Raw genomic sequence first — 16,531 nt, 5'->3', positions numbered from 1 at the left:
ATCCAAACTATTTCAGCATTCCTTCAAAAAACACATTATAACATTATTAGTTATTAAGCATAATGTTATGTGATATACTTCATTACATTCAATAAATAAGAGGCATTTACCCCCAGCAGAGAGTGACAAAGAGGGTCTAGAAGATACTGTTGCAAATTGTGCAAATGAAATGCAGGTTGTGAAAATTAGACATACTTTGTATGAACAATTCATTGCCACGAAATGAAATCTTGCATACACTTTTTTTGTGTGTGGAATCAACCCTTTTGGGGGTGAATTTTGGGGTCTTTGGCGCAGGTGGGTGCTGGTTATGATCAGCGTCAGACTCCTCGGAGTCGGTCTGATCAAATGTAGGATTTCGCCTGACAGAATGACAGCAAGCATGAAGTTTTCAGAGTAGTAGTGTAGTGTTTAGATTCCTTTTATTTCAAACACTAAATCTTACTTTCTCTTTATTTGGTGAGAGTCTGGCTCTGTTTCCAGGCTTGAGCTCTTTTCTGCCCGAACCAGGCACTCATGGGCTTTCTCATATGAATCTGAAAACATCACGAAACAGGAGCTTATCAGTTAATCTGTAAATGTCTGCAAACGAGACATTTAGTATCTTAATATTGAGTTCAAGTACTTACTCTTTGTCTTCAGTAATTGAATTGAATACACCTCCCATGTATCAATGTCCGGCCGTTCGTGCGACATCACTGCCTTTCTTAATCTCTCTTGGCTCTTGTATGGAGGCCGATAACATTTGTCCCTGGTGCACCAGGTTTTCGAGATGACAGCTAAACTGTCATCTTCGTTCGGGAAATGAACCACAGCAGACGTGGTACTGTGAACAGAAAAGCAAATAAGGGCACTCAATTAGATTAGTTTACTCAAACACTTCACAATAGTAACATCTAATTGTAGGAGTTTAAGAAAATCCCTTCAAGTAAATAATTACCTTTTTACTGACAATGTACCTTGAAAAGAGATAACAGGAAAACAGAAAAATATTATATTGGTGCTTTGCATCCAACAAATGGAGTAATGGCATTCCAGCAAAGCCCTCTTCACACGGGAGTAGAACAAACTTCCGTAGCACATTTGTGGCTCAAGTGAAAATAAGTTAATCCTTCAATCCAGAGAGATGGAAAATATCAAGGAGTGATGATTGCAGGGGATATGCGAAAAGGTCTGTCTTGTTCCTACATGTTTTGTACACAATCAAAGTGTCTCCATGTTCCTCCACCAGCAGGTTTTGCACTAGGACAACCTTCTTGTTCCTCAACTGGACAGAGTTATTCCCAATGGACATCTGCACGGAGAAGTGAGTGAACTGCAAGAGTTATTCCCAGTGGACATCTGCACGGAGAAGTGAGTGAACTGCATTATTTTATACTGCTCTTTCACTGTTAGACCATTTGGGACTGGGCCATTGTCATGCTGCTTTTGTTGTGTTTTCTCTGCATCTGACTGTGTTGCTCTCATGGCCTCTCTTTCTGACAGCCTCCGTATAACCTGCTCTAAAGGCTTGTTTGGCTTTCTTATCAGTCTTTTTAACTGGCCAAGAAAAAAGCGGAAGCAAGAGATATTGTCAAGAACACCAAATGCTTGTGCTTCATGACTGAGAAGGGTTAGGCAATGCATGTTATATGTTATGTTTTAGTTCCCATACAGGCAGCTGCAGTGGTCCACAAACAAAACCAGGAGGTTTCCAGCATAGTCTGCGTGGTCTGCACACAAGGATACACTTAGGAAGATGGTCATGGCAGCTGCAAGCAACATTAAGTTTTCATACATCACCCTTGAAATATGTCCTTTTAAACATACAGGCACAGTGTACAAGAGAAATGTACGGAACTCAGTTGCCTTCCAACGGTCAGACTCATTCAGTGATCTGGGTTTTCTGTTGATTTCTGATGGAGTGTGAGGTCTTAGGTCAGTCAGCTGTGAAGATACATTTCTGACAACAGCTGGACCTAAACGTGTTTTCAGTGGCCCTTTCTGCCATAGAGTTATCAGTTTCCGTGTAACTCCCAAACATACCAGGTGCATGTAGTCAAGAGGAAATGGTGTCACCAAACCAATTGACGATGATCCTGAAGGTGTTGTCCCACTGTAATGAGCGTCATCAGTCAAATCATCAAAAGTGTTGTGGTTGGACCTCAGAGGGGCTGTTGTTTCTGGGAAGGTCATACAATTCAGGTACTAGACTCCCTTTTGACGGCATTTGTCACAGCCATAGTAGCCATTGTGACCTTTTGCATTTCTGACAAAGGCTCTTGCTGGTGCGTCACAAATAATGGCAGAGATTTCGGTCTCCAAAAAAACAAAGTCATGCAAGAAATCAAGACTGGTTGGTTTCTTCTCCCCAAAGAACATCCCAATGACAAATGGTGACTGGTTTGTCTGGACCACGCCTTTGTAGATTTCTACTAGCCCCAAGATAGGCCTTGTATAGAGGAAGGCCATCAATATTGATTTGGAGGGACACTGACTCAGACAACCTTGTATGAACAGATGTTGTAAGGTGGGACAGCACACCATGTGTAATGCCAGCGTGGAAATAAGTTCTTCCAGAGACTTCTTTAGTTTCCACCACTGGTTTTGTTTTCAACAAAGTCCGTGAATCTTTTGGTAGGCCTAATTCGGGTATTTTCGTGGATAGAATCTTGAGTAGTTCAGTTAATGATGAATGTAGAATTTGTTTTCTAAGAGCCCAATCCGAAAGTAACTTTCTGATATCATCCTCCTCGTCTGTAATTTCATCAATGCTCTCCTCTGTGCTGTTAGCGAAGCTCTCGTTAACCCCACCTCACTACCACTTAGTGTGGAAACATCAGTTGGCTCAATCCTACTATTTGACTCCTGCGTTGGAAGAGCCACTTGCACAAAATTGCTTATGCCATAACAAGCATGCCTCTCTTCCCTTTCCACAGATCCTGACTTTAGTTTTTGCAAATCTTGTGCAACTCCCCTCTGAATTTTTCTATGTTTACTCCAGTAACTGGACATTTTACCTGGAATCTTTCGGTATATAGACTGGATATCTGCAAAGAAAATCAAATGATACAATCAACGCTGGAATGTTCAACATCACTTTAAGTCAACAACAAAACAATTCAAGATTGGTCATTGGTTATCTAAGAAGGGCAACAACAGGAAAATTAAATGTCAATTAATGTATTTTACACCAATCTCCATGGTATGTTTCTTTGTGTGTGTGTCTAAGGATGGTGGACAATTTTTACTCTGTGCATGCAGATAATATTACACTGAATGTATAGCACCAATACTTGACTGATGTAGTCCTAATTAATAACTAAATATATAATTGAAGACACATGAGGGCTGAGTATTTCCTAAAAAATATGACATTATAATTGCTTTAGTCAGTATATTCACTTTATTGTTGTATAAACCTGTCAATTGTAAACAAATGAAAATGCATCAGCTGATTTCGTGGACACAATAGTAGCACATCAATTAGTCAAATACTGTGTGTAGGTTAGACCTGATGTCACCTGTTTAGTGCATTTTCTCAGAATATGATGTTCCCTCAGCTTTGTGGAGCTAAAAAAAAAAATATTTGACATGAGTTGGCTGATTGCAGAACAGTGTTAAGAATATTTACAGTTAATTCTATTGGTGCATAAACCGGTGGTCATTTTTGTTGACCACATGACCTTTTACTCAGTATTTAAATATGTGTGTCTCAGCTCTAAACTCTAAGTTAAAGCGACACTGAAGAGCTATGCTAGAATTGTATCAACGTGATGAGGACGCCTCTGTGCAGTTGGATGAGAGCTATAGCTAGCTTAGAGGTAAGTTAGATCAATTAAGGTCAATTTGGTAAGCGAACAGGGCTAGCTAGTTAATTGTAGCAATAATTTTAATTAACCTTGCTTTAAGGTTGCTCTTTACAATTTAGCTGAGCTAACGTTACAACAAGACAGTTCCAACGGCCACTCACGAGACCCCTGCAGCTTGCTAGTTTGTTCTGAAGAACATCTCGCGACCCCGAAGGACCGTTGACTAGCTAGTGTAGCTAGCTAACTAAGCAAACACTTTACTATTTTTTTACTTTTAGCTGGTTACTGTTTGTAACTTCACAATGTTAGCTTTCTGGCTCCCTATATTGTTCATGTTATCGGACAACTGTAGGGCACTTTTATTGTCCATGTAAGGTTAGTTAGCCAGACCTAAAGTTGTCTGCCAACTTAGCTAACGTTACATTAGCTAGTCTAACGTTAGCGTCCATCAACTAACTTGAAGTCCCTAATGTTAACCCTGAAGGAATTATTGACTTATTGACACATGACAGTTCCTAGGGTCCTTGTTAACATTAACCTTAGCCATACTCTTTGTCATGATATAACATATGGGCCTGTTGTCTGGACCTATGGCAGTCTCTATGGGGGTGCCACAGGGTTAAATTCTTGGGATGACTCTTTTCTCCGTGTATATCAATGATGTCGCTCTTGCTGCTGGTGACTCTCAGATCCACCTCTATGCAGACGACACCATTTTGTATACATCTGGCCCTTCATTGGACACTGTGTTAACAAACCTCCAAACGAGCTTCAATGCCATACAACACTCCTTCAGTAGCCTCCAACTGCTCTTAAACACTAGTAAAACTAAATGCATGCTCTACAATCGAACGCTGCTGGCACCCGCCCACCCGACTAGAATCACTACTCTCGACGGGTCTGTCCTAGAGTATGTGGACAACTACAAATACCTAGGTGTCTGGTTAGACTGTAAACTCTCCTTCCAGACTCACATTAAGCATCTCCAATCCAAAGTTAAATCTAGAATCGGCTTCCTATTTCGCAACAAAGCCTCCTTCACTCATGCTGCCAAACATGCCCTCGAAAAACGGACTATCCTACCGATCCTTGACTTCGGCGATGTCATTTACAAAATAGCCTCCAACACTCTACTCAGCAAATTGGATGTAGTCTACCATCCGTTTTGTCACCAAAGCCCCATATACTACCCACCACTGTGACCTGTACGCTCTTGTTGGCTGGTCCTCACTACATATTCGTCGCCAAACCCACTGGCTCCAGGCCATCTATAAATCACTGCTAGGCAAATCCCCGCCTTATCTTAGCTCATTGGTCACCATAGCAGCACCCACCCGTAGTCTGCGCTCCAGCAGGTATATCTCACTGGTCATCCCCAAAGCCAACACCTCCTTTGGCCGCCATTCCTTCCAGTTCTCTGCTGCCAATGACTGGAACAAATTGCAAAAATCTCTGAAGCTCGAGACTCTTATCTCCCTAACTTTAAGCATCAGTTGTCAGAGCACCTTACCGATCACTGCACCTGTACACAGCCCATCTGAAATTAGCCCACCCAACTACCTCATCCCCATATTGTTATTTACATTCCAGTGTTAATACTAATTGTAATTATTTTGCACTATGGCCTATTTATTGCCTTACCTCCATAACTTGCTACATTTGCACACGCTGTATATATATTTTCTGTTGTATTTTTGACTTTGTTTTGTTTTACCCCATATGTAACTCTGAGTTGTTGTTTTTATCGCACTGCTTTGCTTTATCTTGGCCAGGTCGCAGTTGTAAATGAGAACTTGTTCTCAACTGGCTTACCTGGTTAAATAAAGGTGAAAAAATAATAATAATATCAAACAATAACCATAACTTAAACTTACTTTAATTTCTCATATAACTTTCATGTATTTTTAGGTAACATCAACTCACCTTGGCTTTCTACTCGGACCACAGAGACGCCGACTGAGTTTTTATAGAGACAGATGTGCGAGCAAGGTGATCCAGATGATGAACTGTTCTCTCCAGAGGATTCCACAAGACAACGTTTATATGTGGTACCACATGGACCACACAGCAGGTAAGGGGCGCCTTTTAATGGTGATTCGCAAACCACACAGAGGTTAAGAGCGTCTTTTAATGGTGATTCATAACATTTTGAGAATGATGGTGTTGTATACAGTTGGTATGAGTACCTTTACTGCTTGTTTCCACAAATATAGAAATGTAAACATCGTATGACTTCATGTGAAATTCATGTAAAGCCTTATAGTCGTTCCGATACATATTTCAGAGATTGGTCTTCCATTGCAGACCTGCACCCTAATTCTCAAAAGGTTATGAATCACCATTAAAAGGCGGCCTTTACCTTCTGTGTGGTTTGCGAATCACCATTAAAAGGCGCCCCTTACCTTCTGTGTGGTACCCCATATGAATGGCATGATTGGTACAACCTTTTGGACCATTTAATGGGGTGTTTTGATCGGGTATAGGGTTAGAGTTAGCTTGAATTTGTGGATTCTTGACCTTGTTCCTCAGGCTCAAGGCTCAGGTATGACAACTAGGATTCATTATTTCAGAGATAGATATCTTGCAGTGAGGGAGGGCAGGAGAGGACAGCTTAGGAAAAAAAATAAGATTTGTAATTGATAGCTGTTGCATTGTTGTCCAAGCAGGTTCTAACCATAAGTACAAATCACAAACTGAATTGGTATGTAAAGTGTCAAATCAACACTACATATTGTGTATACCATTACCTGTCATTTTTACATTTCTTAGAATATCATGATGGGCGGAAAAAAGAGGGAAATTCATATGTAAAACAATAATTGTGATGAAAGTCTACAGATCTTTAATTGTGGCATTTCTTCAACAGGACTTCTTTCTGCTGTCTGGTTCCTGAAAGATGTGGATGACATCATTCATCCTCAAGCTCCACTAGCACATGCGCCCCACAACATTAGACATGAAACCCTCCTGTCCATCTTCAATACCTTAAGCAACACACACAATTATTTATATCCCCATAGACACGTAGGGTGGTTTGTGCCCATATTCAGTTTAAATGCATTCCGTGGTTGGCATGAATCTTCCGTTAGAACATTTTACTGACTCATCATCTCTGATCAAGTTATTCCACCAACGATTGAGAGAAATGTATCTTATTTTTTAACATTTCTTAATGGAAACTGAAAACTAAGGAAGACTTTACAGAAAATATTGCCTAGGGACCTCTTAATTCTAGAGCCTGCACTGTTTGTAAGTCTGTAACATCTATGTAAATACATTACATTGCAGTTTTGTGCTAAAGGTTGTTACACAAGACCATGTTAAAGGTAGTATTGTTGTAAAATAAAGATGCATTTCCTGTCATTGTTCTATATTCACTAAAACTCTCCTTCACAATGCCCAAGATTAGTGAATAGGTTACTTAAAAGTGAAAGTATGCAAGCTATCTACCTGTAAGAACACACATAAAAGTAGTGGAACTTGCTATTACTCTGAAATTGCATTATGCGATTACAAAATGTGGAAGTTCATAATGGGCATTTTCCAGACAAAGCTGAATGGTACAGTTCAATTCTTGTCAAATACATGTGGTTTATATTATATATATATATACAGTGGTGAGAACAAGTATTTGATACACTGCCGATTTTGCAGGTTTTCCTACTTACAAAGCATGTAGAGGTCTGTAATTTTTATCATAGGTACACTTCAACAGTGAGAGACGGAATCTAAAACAAAAATCCAGAAAATCACATTGTATGATTTTTAAGTAATTAATTTGCATTTTATTGCATGACATAAGTATTTGATCACCTACCAACCAGTAAGAATTACGGCTCTCACAGACCTGTTAGTTTTTCTTTAAGAAGCCCTCCTGTTCTCCACTCATTACCTGTATTAACTGCACCTGTTTGAACTCGTTTCCTGTATGAAAGACACCTGTCCACACACTCAATCAAACAGACTCCAACCTGTCCACAATGGCCAAGACCAGAGAGCTGTGTAAGGACATATGGGATACAATTGTAGACCTGCACAAAGCTGGAATGGGCTACAGCACAATAGGCAAGCAGCTTGGTGAGAAGGCAACAACTGTTGGCGCAATTATTAGAAAATGGAAGAAGTTCAAGATGGCGGTCAATCACCCTTGGTCTGGGGCTCCATGCAAGATCTCACCTCGTGGGGCATCAATGATCATGAGGAAGGTGAGGGATCAGCCCAGAACTACACGGCAGGACCTGGTCAATGACCTGAAGAGAGCTGGGACCACAGTCTCAAAGAAAACCATTAGTAACACACTACGCCATCATGGATTAAAATCCTGCAGCGCACGCAAGGTCCACCTGCTCAAGCCAGCGCATGTCCAGGCCCATCTGAAGTTTGCCAATGACCATCTGGATGATCCAGAGGAGGAATGGGAGAAGGTCATGTGGTCTGATGAGACAAAAATAGAGCTTTTTGGTCTAAACTCCACTCGCCGTGTTTGGAGGAAGAAGAAGGATGAGTACAACCCCAAGAACACCATCCCAACCGTGAAGCATGGAGGTGGAAACATCATTCTTTGGGGATGCTTTTCTGCAAAGGGGACAGGACGACTGCACCGTATTGAGGGGAGGATGGATGGGGCCATGTATCGCGAGATCTTGGCCAACAACCTCCTTCCCTCAGTAAGAGCATTGAAGATGGGTCGTGGCTGGGTCTTCCAGCATGACAACGACCCGAAACACACAGCCAGGGCAACTAAGGAGTGGCTCCGTAAGAAGCATCTCAAGGTCCTGGAGTGGCCTAGCCAGTCTCCAGACCTGAACCCAATAGAAAATCTTTGGAGGGAGCTGAAAGTCCGTATTGCCCAGTGACAGCCCCGAAACCTGAAGGATCTGGAGAAGGTCTGTATGGAGGAGTGGGCCAAAATCCCTGCTGCAGTGTGTGCAAACCTGGTCAAGACCTACAGGAAACGAATTATCTCTGTAATTGCAAACAAAGGTTTCTGTACCAAATATTAAGTTCTGATTTTCTGATGTATCAAATACTTATGTCATGCAATAAAATGCAAATTAATTACTTAAAAATCATACAATGTGATTTTCTGGATTTTTGTTTTAGATTCCGTCTCTCACTGTTGAAGTGTACCTATGTTAAAATTACAGACCTCTACATGCTTTGTAAGTAGGAAAACCTGCAAAATCGGCAGTGTATCAAATACTTGTTCTCCCCACTGTGTATATATATACAGTGGGGGAAAAAAGTATTTAGTCAGTCACCAATTGTGCAAGTTCTCCCACTTAAAAAGATGAGAGAGGCCTGTAACTTTCATCATAGGTACACGTCAACTATGACAGACAAATTGAGAATATTTTTTCCAGAAAATCACATTGTAGGATTTTTAATGAATTTATTTGCAAATGATGGTGGAAAATAAGTATTTGGTCACCTACAAACAAGCAAGATTTCTGGCTCTCACAGACCTGTAACTTCTTCTTTAAGAGGCTCCTCTGTCCTCCACTCGTTACCTGTATTAATGGCACCTGTTTGAACTTGTTATCAGTATAAAAGACACCTGTCCACAACCTCAAACAGTCACACTCCAAACTCCACTATGGCCAAGACCAAAGAGCTGTCAAAGGACACCAGAAACAAAATTGTAGACCTGCACCAGTCTGGGAAGACTGAATATGCAATAGGTAAGCAGCTTGGTTTGAAGAAATCAACTGTGGGAGCAATTATTAGGAAATGGAAGACATACAACACCACTGATAATCTCCCTCGATCTGGGGCTCCACGCAAGATCTCACCCCGTGGGGTCAAAATGATCACAAGAACGGTGAGCAAAAATCCCAGAACCACATGGGGGGACCTAGTGAATGACCTGCAGATAGCTGGGACCAAAGTAACAAAGCCTACCATCAGTAACACAGTACGCCGCCAGGGACTCAAATCCTGCAGTGCCAGACGTGTCCCCCTGCTTAAGCCAGTACATGTCCAGGCCCGTCTGAAGTTTGCTAGAGTGCATTTGGATGATCCAGAAGAGGATTGGGAGAATGTCGTATGGTCAGATGAAACCAAAATATAACTTTTTGGTAAAAACTCAACTCTTCGTGTTTGGAGGACAAAGAATGCTGAGTTGCATCCAAAGAACACTATACCTACTGTGAAGCATGGGGGTGGAAACATCATGCTTTGGGCTGTTTTTCTGCAAAGGGACCAGGACGACTGATCCGTGTAAAGGAAAGAATGAATGGGGCCATGTATCGTGAGATTTTGAGTGAAAACCTCCTTCCATCAGCAAGGGCATTGAAGATGAAACGTGGCTGGGTCTTTCAGCATGACAATGATCCCAAACACACCGCCCGGGCAACGAAGGAGTGGCTTCGTAAGAAGCATTTCAAGGTCCTGGAGTGGCCTAGCCAGTCTCCAGATCTCAACCCCATAGAAAATCTTTGGAGGGAGTTGAAAGTCTGTATTGCCCAGCGACAGCCCCAAAACATCACTGCTCTAGAGGAGATCTGCATGGAGGAATGTGCCAAAATACCAGCAACAGTGTGTGAAAACCTTGTGAAGACTTACAGAAAACGTTTGACCTGTGTCATTGCCAACAAAGGGTATATAAAAGTATTGAGAAACTTTTGTTATTGACCAAATACTTATTTTCCACCATAATTTGCAAATAAATTCATAAAAAATCCTACAATGTGATTTTCTGGATTTTTTTCTCTCACTTTGTCTGTCATAGTTGACGTGTACCTATGATGAAAATTACAGGCCTCTCTCATCTTTTTAAGTGGGAGAACTTGCACAATTGGTGGCTGACTAAATACTTTTTTTCCCCACTGTATTTTGTTTAGCAATAGTAGCAGTACTTACTCAATGTATGAGAAGGTGCTACAGCAGGTCGCACGCACGGGTCCGCATATCGACATGCCGATGTTCCTCCACTGAAGGTCAGACCTCCACCTAGCATAGCGGCTTGCCGCTCAAGAAAAGCTAGTGGACCGATGAGCGATTGCCGATTATCGGTCTGCCGCCCGAGGCCCGACCACAGCAAGCCGCTGACGGCATGCCACGCAAAAAACACTGGCGGACCGACAGGTCATTGTTATCTGGGTAGTTGGCAGGTGCACAGTGCACTGTTAGGATGCCGGATTGCCCTAAAGTAAATCAATGTTTCGCCAAAATTATATAATTGTCTAAATAAAACCATTCAAAATACTTCACCTTGGAGCATGACTTAGCCACAGAGGATAATTAATTAATAAAAAAATTTAATAGCTGTGGATTGTTTCAAATCACAAGTGTGTTTGGGAAGCCCGCAATTTGGGTAGTGCGTGTGGCAATAGGTCTAGATGATTGAGTTGCGGCTGTCAGTGAAAAACGTCTAAAATATGTGTCTCCTCATTTGAATTCCATGCTGTCACAGTCACTAGCCCATTTAAGCTTAATATCCTTGTCATCTATCGCCCTCCAGGTTCCCTTGGAGAGTTCATCAATGAGCTTGACGCCTTGATAAGTTCCTTCCCTGAGGATGGCTCACCCCTCACAGTTTTGGGGGATTTCAACCTCCCTATGTCCACATTTGACTCATTTCTCTCTGCCTCCTTCTTTCCACTCCTCTCCTCTTTTGACCTCACCCTCTCACCGTCCCCCCCTACTCACAAGGCAGGCAATACGCTTGACCTCATCTTCACTAGATGCTGCTCCTCTACTAATCTCACTGCAACTCCCCTCCATGTCTCCGACCACTACTTTGTTTCCTTTTCTCTCTCACTCTCCTCCCACACTACTCACTCTGCCCCTACACAGATGGTAATGCGCCGCCGCAACCTTCGCTCTCTCTCTCCCACTACTCTCTCCTCTTCCATCCTATCATCTCTTCCCTCTGCTCAATCCTTCTCCCTCCAATCTCCTGATTCTGCCTCCTCAACCCTCCTCTCCTCCCTTTCTGCATCCTTTGACTCTCTGTGTCCCCTATCCTCCCGGCCGGCTCGGTCCTCCCCTCCAGCTCCGTGGCTTGATGACTCATTGCGAGCTCACAGAACAGAGCTCCGGGCAGCGGAGCGGAAATGGAAGAAAACTAAACTCCCTGCCGACCTGGCATCTTTTCACTCCCTCCTCTCTACATTTTCTTCATCTGTTTCTGCTGCTAAGGCCACCTTCTACCACTCTAAATTCCAAGCATCTGCCTCTAACCCTAGGAAGCTCTTTGCCACATTTTCCTCCCTCCTGAATCCCCCCCCCCCCCCCCCCCCTCCTCTCTCTCTGTGGATGACTTCGTCAACCACTTTGAAAAGAAGGTTGACGACATCCGATCCTCGTTTGTTAAGTCTAATGACACTGCTGGTCCTGCTCACACTGCCCTACCCTATGCTTTGACTTCTTTCTCCCCTCTCTCTCCAGATAAAATCCTGCGACTTGTGACTGCAGGCCGCCCAACAACCTGCCCGCTTGACCCCATCCCCTCCTCCCTTCTCCAGACCATCTCCGGTGACCTTCTCCCCTACCTCACCTCGCTGATCAACTCATCCTTGACCGCTGGCCATGTCCCTTCCGTCTTCAAGAGAGCGAGAGTTGCTCCCCTTCTCAAAAAACCAACACTCGACCCCACTGATGTCAACAACTACAGACCAGTATCCCTTCTTTCTTTTCTTTCCAAAACTATTGAGCGTGCCGTCTTTAGCCAACTCTCTTGCTATCTCTCTCAGAATGACCTTCTTGATCCAAACCAATCAGGTTTCAGGACTGGTCATTCAACTGAGACTGCTCTTCTCTGTGTCACGGAGACTCTCCGCACTGCTAAAGCTAACTCTCTCTCCTCTGCTCTTGTCCTTCTAGACCTGTCTGCTGCCTTTGATACTGTGAACCATCAGATCCTCCTCTCCACCCTTTCCGAGCTGGGCATCTCCGGCGCGGCTCACTCCTGGATTGCGTCCTACCTGACCGGTCGCTCCTACCAAGTGGCGTGGCGAGAAGCTGTCTCCGCACCACGTGCTCTCACCACTGGTGTCCCCCAGGGCTCAGTTCTAGGCCCTCTCCTTTTCTCCCTATACACCAAGTCACTTGGCTCTGTCATATCCTCACATGGCCTTTCCTATCATTGCTACGCTGACGATACACAACTAATCTTCTCCTTTCCCCCTTCTGATAACCAGGTGGCGAATCGCATCTCTGCATGTCTGGCAGACATATCAGTATGGATGACGGATCACCACCTCAAGCTGAACCCTGGCAAGACGGAGCTGCTCTTCCTCCCGGGGAAGGACTGCCCGTTCCATGATCTCGCCATCACGGTTGACAACTCCGCTGTGTCCTCCTCCCAGAGTGCGAAGAGCCTAGGCGTGACCCTGGACAACACCCTGTCGTTCTCCGCCAACATCAAGGCGGTGACCCGCTCCTGCAGGTTCATGCTCTACAACATTCGGAGAGTACGACCCTGCCTTACACAGGAAGCGGCACAGGTCCTAATCCAGGCACTTGTCATCTCCCGTCTGGACTACTGCAACTCGCTGTTGGCTGGCCTCCCTGCCTGTGCCATTAAACCCCTACAACTCATCCAGAATGCCGCAGCCCGTCTGGTGTTCAACCTTCCCAAGTTCTCTCACATCACCCCCCTCCTCCGCACACTCCACTGGCTTCCAGTTGAAGCTCGCATCCGCTACAAGACCATGGTGCTTGCCTATGGAGCAGTGAGGGGAACGGCACCTCTGTACCTTCAGGCTCTGATCAGTCCCTACACCCAAACGAGGGCATTGCGTTCATCCACCTCTGGCCTGCTGGCTCCCCTTCCTCTGCGGAAGCATAGCTCCCGCTCAGCCCAGTCAAAACTGTTCGCTGCTCTGGCACCCCAATGGTGGAACAAGCTCCCTCACGACGCCAGGACAGCGGAGTCACTCACCACCTTCCGGAGACATTTGAAACCCCACCTCTTTAAGGAATACCTGGGATAGGATAAAGTATTCCTTCTAACCCCCCCCCAAATTGTAAAGTGGTTATCCCACTGGCTATAGGGTGAACGCACCAATTTGTGAGTCGCTCTGGCTAAGAGCGTCTGCTAAATGACGTTAATGTGCCCTTGAGCAAGGCACTTAACCCTAATTGCTCCTGTAAGTCGCTCTGGATAAGAGCGTCTGCTAAATGACTAAAATGTAATGTAAATGTAAGATAATGTGTCTTATTTAAAATATTGCATCAAGAAGAAGGGGAGTGGGTGTGGCGAATAAATGGTGCATCTCTCTACAGAATGCATGCATATGTAGGAAAGTGCCCGTTTGGCAATGTCTTATTTCTTTCTTAACTCACCATGTACACCACAAATGTTTTCATTAAGTCACACAAGTCAACAAAGTTTTTCAATTTTTCATTTTTTTTTTTACATCCATTATGAATGATAGTTCCTCAGTATTTGACAAATCTTTCCAACACTCCCGGCCTCGATAAGTAGGCTCCCGAGTGGCGCAGCAGTCTAAGGCACTGTATCTCAGTGCTAGAGGTGTCACTACAGACACTGGTTTGATTCCAGGCTGTATCACAAGCTGGCCATGATTGGGAGTCCCATAGGGAAGCGCACAATTGGCCCAGCGTCGTCCGGGTTTGGCGTCATTGTAAATAAGAATTTGTTCTTAACTGATTGCCTAGTTAAATAAATGTTAAATCATTTAAAAAGAAACATTCAAGTCTTTTACCAAATAGGGCTATCTTCTGTATACCCCCCTATCTTGTCACAACACAACTGATTGGCTTAAACACATTAAGAAGGAAAACTTTTAAGAAGGCACACCTGTTAATTGAAATGCATTCCAGGTGACTACCGCATGAAGCTGGTGGAGAGAATGCCAAGAGTGTGCAAAGCTGTCATCAAGGCAAAGGGTGGCTACTTTGAAGAATCTCAAATATAAATATAAATATAAATATATATTTGTTTAACACTTTTTTGGTTAATACATGATTCCATATGTGTTATTTCATCGTTTTGATGTCTTCACTATTATTCTACAATGTAGAAAATAGTAAAAATAAAGAAAAACCCTTGAATGAGTAGGTGTGTCCAAACTTTTGACTGGTACTGTATACTGAAGTATCAAAAGTAAATGTAATTGCTAAAATATACTTAGGTATCAAAAGTAAAAATATAAATAATTTCAAATTCTGTATATTAAGCAAACCAGAAGGCACCATTTTCTTGTTTTTCTTTTAAATTTATGGATAGCCAGGGCCACACTCCAGCACTCAGACATAATTTGCAAACGAAGCATGTGTGTTTATTGAGTCCGCCAGATCAGAGGCAGTAGGGATGACCAGGGATGTTCTCTTGATTAGTGCGTGAATTGGACCATTTTCCTTCCTGCTACTCATTCAAAATGTAACACTTACTTTTGGTTGTCAGGGAAAATGTATGGAGTAAAAAGTACATTATTTTCTTAAGGAATATAGAGAAGTAAAACTAAAAGTTGTCAAAAATGTAAATAACAGATACCCTCAAAAAACAACTTAAGTAGTACTTTAAATAATTTTTACTTAAGTACTTTAACCCACTAAAAACGATTAGAACCATTTCTCTGTTTGACCGCTAAGTTTTATGGGTATTAGGACACCTCCACTGTGGGGCTCTTAATAGTCTACCACAGTATGAGCCATAATACCCATAAAACCTAGCGGTCAAACACAGAAATGGTTCCAATAGTTTTTCCACCATTCATTTTATCCATTGTGAATTTTAGAAACCCTTCAAAAAAAAAGGGCTGTTTCGTGTAGGCTTACCCTGGCAACGTTTTGATAACCATGTAATTCTCTCTCGTACAAGGTGACTTTTATCAAAATATTCGCCCCAAAAATGAAATGCTAATTAGCTGCTAATGTGGCTATCATATAGAACTACAAATGCCTGTCTCAAGCTTCATGTCACTCACCAGGGCCATGATGATCTGGACGAGATTGCGGAATTGAGGCAAAGGTAAGAATCTCTGGATGCGTTTTAAATTTAAAATGGCTGTTATCTAGCTAGCTAGGTCATGGTTCGCTAGTTAGCTTGGCTAAAAGGCTACATTAGCCGTCAATTTGACTAGCCATTTAAATGCATGAGAAATTCATAAAAACAAGTTTAACTTTCTTTGGCTTTTATAAACCAACAGTCTAGATTGCTAGTTAACAAGCTAGCTAACATAGATCATGAAGCTAGGGCTAGGCGTTCTTGATAATGTTTGTTTGTGTCTGTGGGTGATGGGTGGGTTTGAAATTAAGTGCTATTCACACGTTTGTTTTTGAGGTAGAATGACTATCATATTATTGATGCCAAATTGCAAACCTTATTTGCACCTTTTCTATTCCAGAACCAATGGGTGTGCCTGAGTCTTATCACACCCTGATCTGTTTCACCTGCCTTGTGCTTGTCTCCACCCCTCACCAGGTGTCTCCTATTTTCCCCATTATCCCCTGTGTATTTATACCTACGTTTTCTGTTTGTCTGTTGCCAGTTCGTCTTGTCTCGTCAAGTCGTCCCTGTATGTTTTCCGTGTGTTACCTTCTCTTTAGTTTTGTTTTCTAGTCTTCCCGGATCCGACCTTTCTGCCTGCCTTGACCCTGAGCCTGCCTGCCGTTCTGTCCCTTGTTGACTCTGCCTTGGATTATGAACCTCTGCTTGCCCTCAACCTGTCCTTTTGCCTGACCCTTTCTCCCGGATGCGCAGTAACCTCGCCACTAGCGATGCTTCTCCCCAGCCTACCCCGGCTTCCTGAGAACCCCGCTTACCTCCT

This window comes from Coregonus lavaretus (genome assembly GCF_964263955.1).
Source record: "Coregonus lavaretus genome assembly, contig: HAP1_SCAFFOLD_1861, whole genome shotgun sequence".
NCBI classification, from domain to species: domain Eukaryota; kingdom Metazoa; phylum Chordata; class Actinopteri; order Salmoniformes; family Salmonidae; genus Coregonus; species Coregonus lavaretus.
This window is presented reverse-complemented; position numbering follows the sequence as displayed.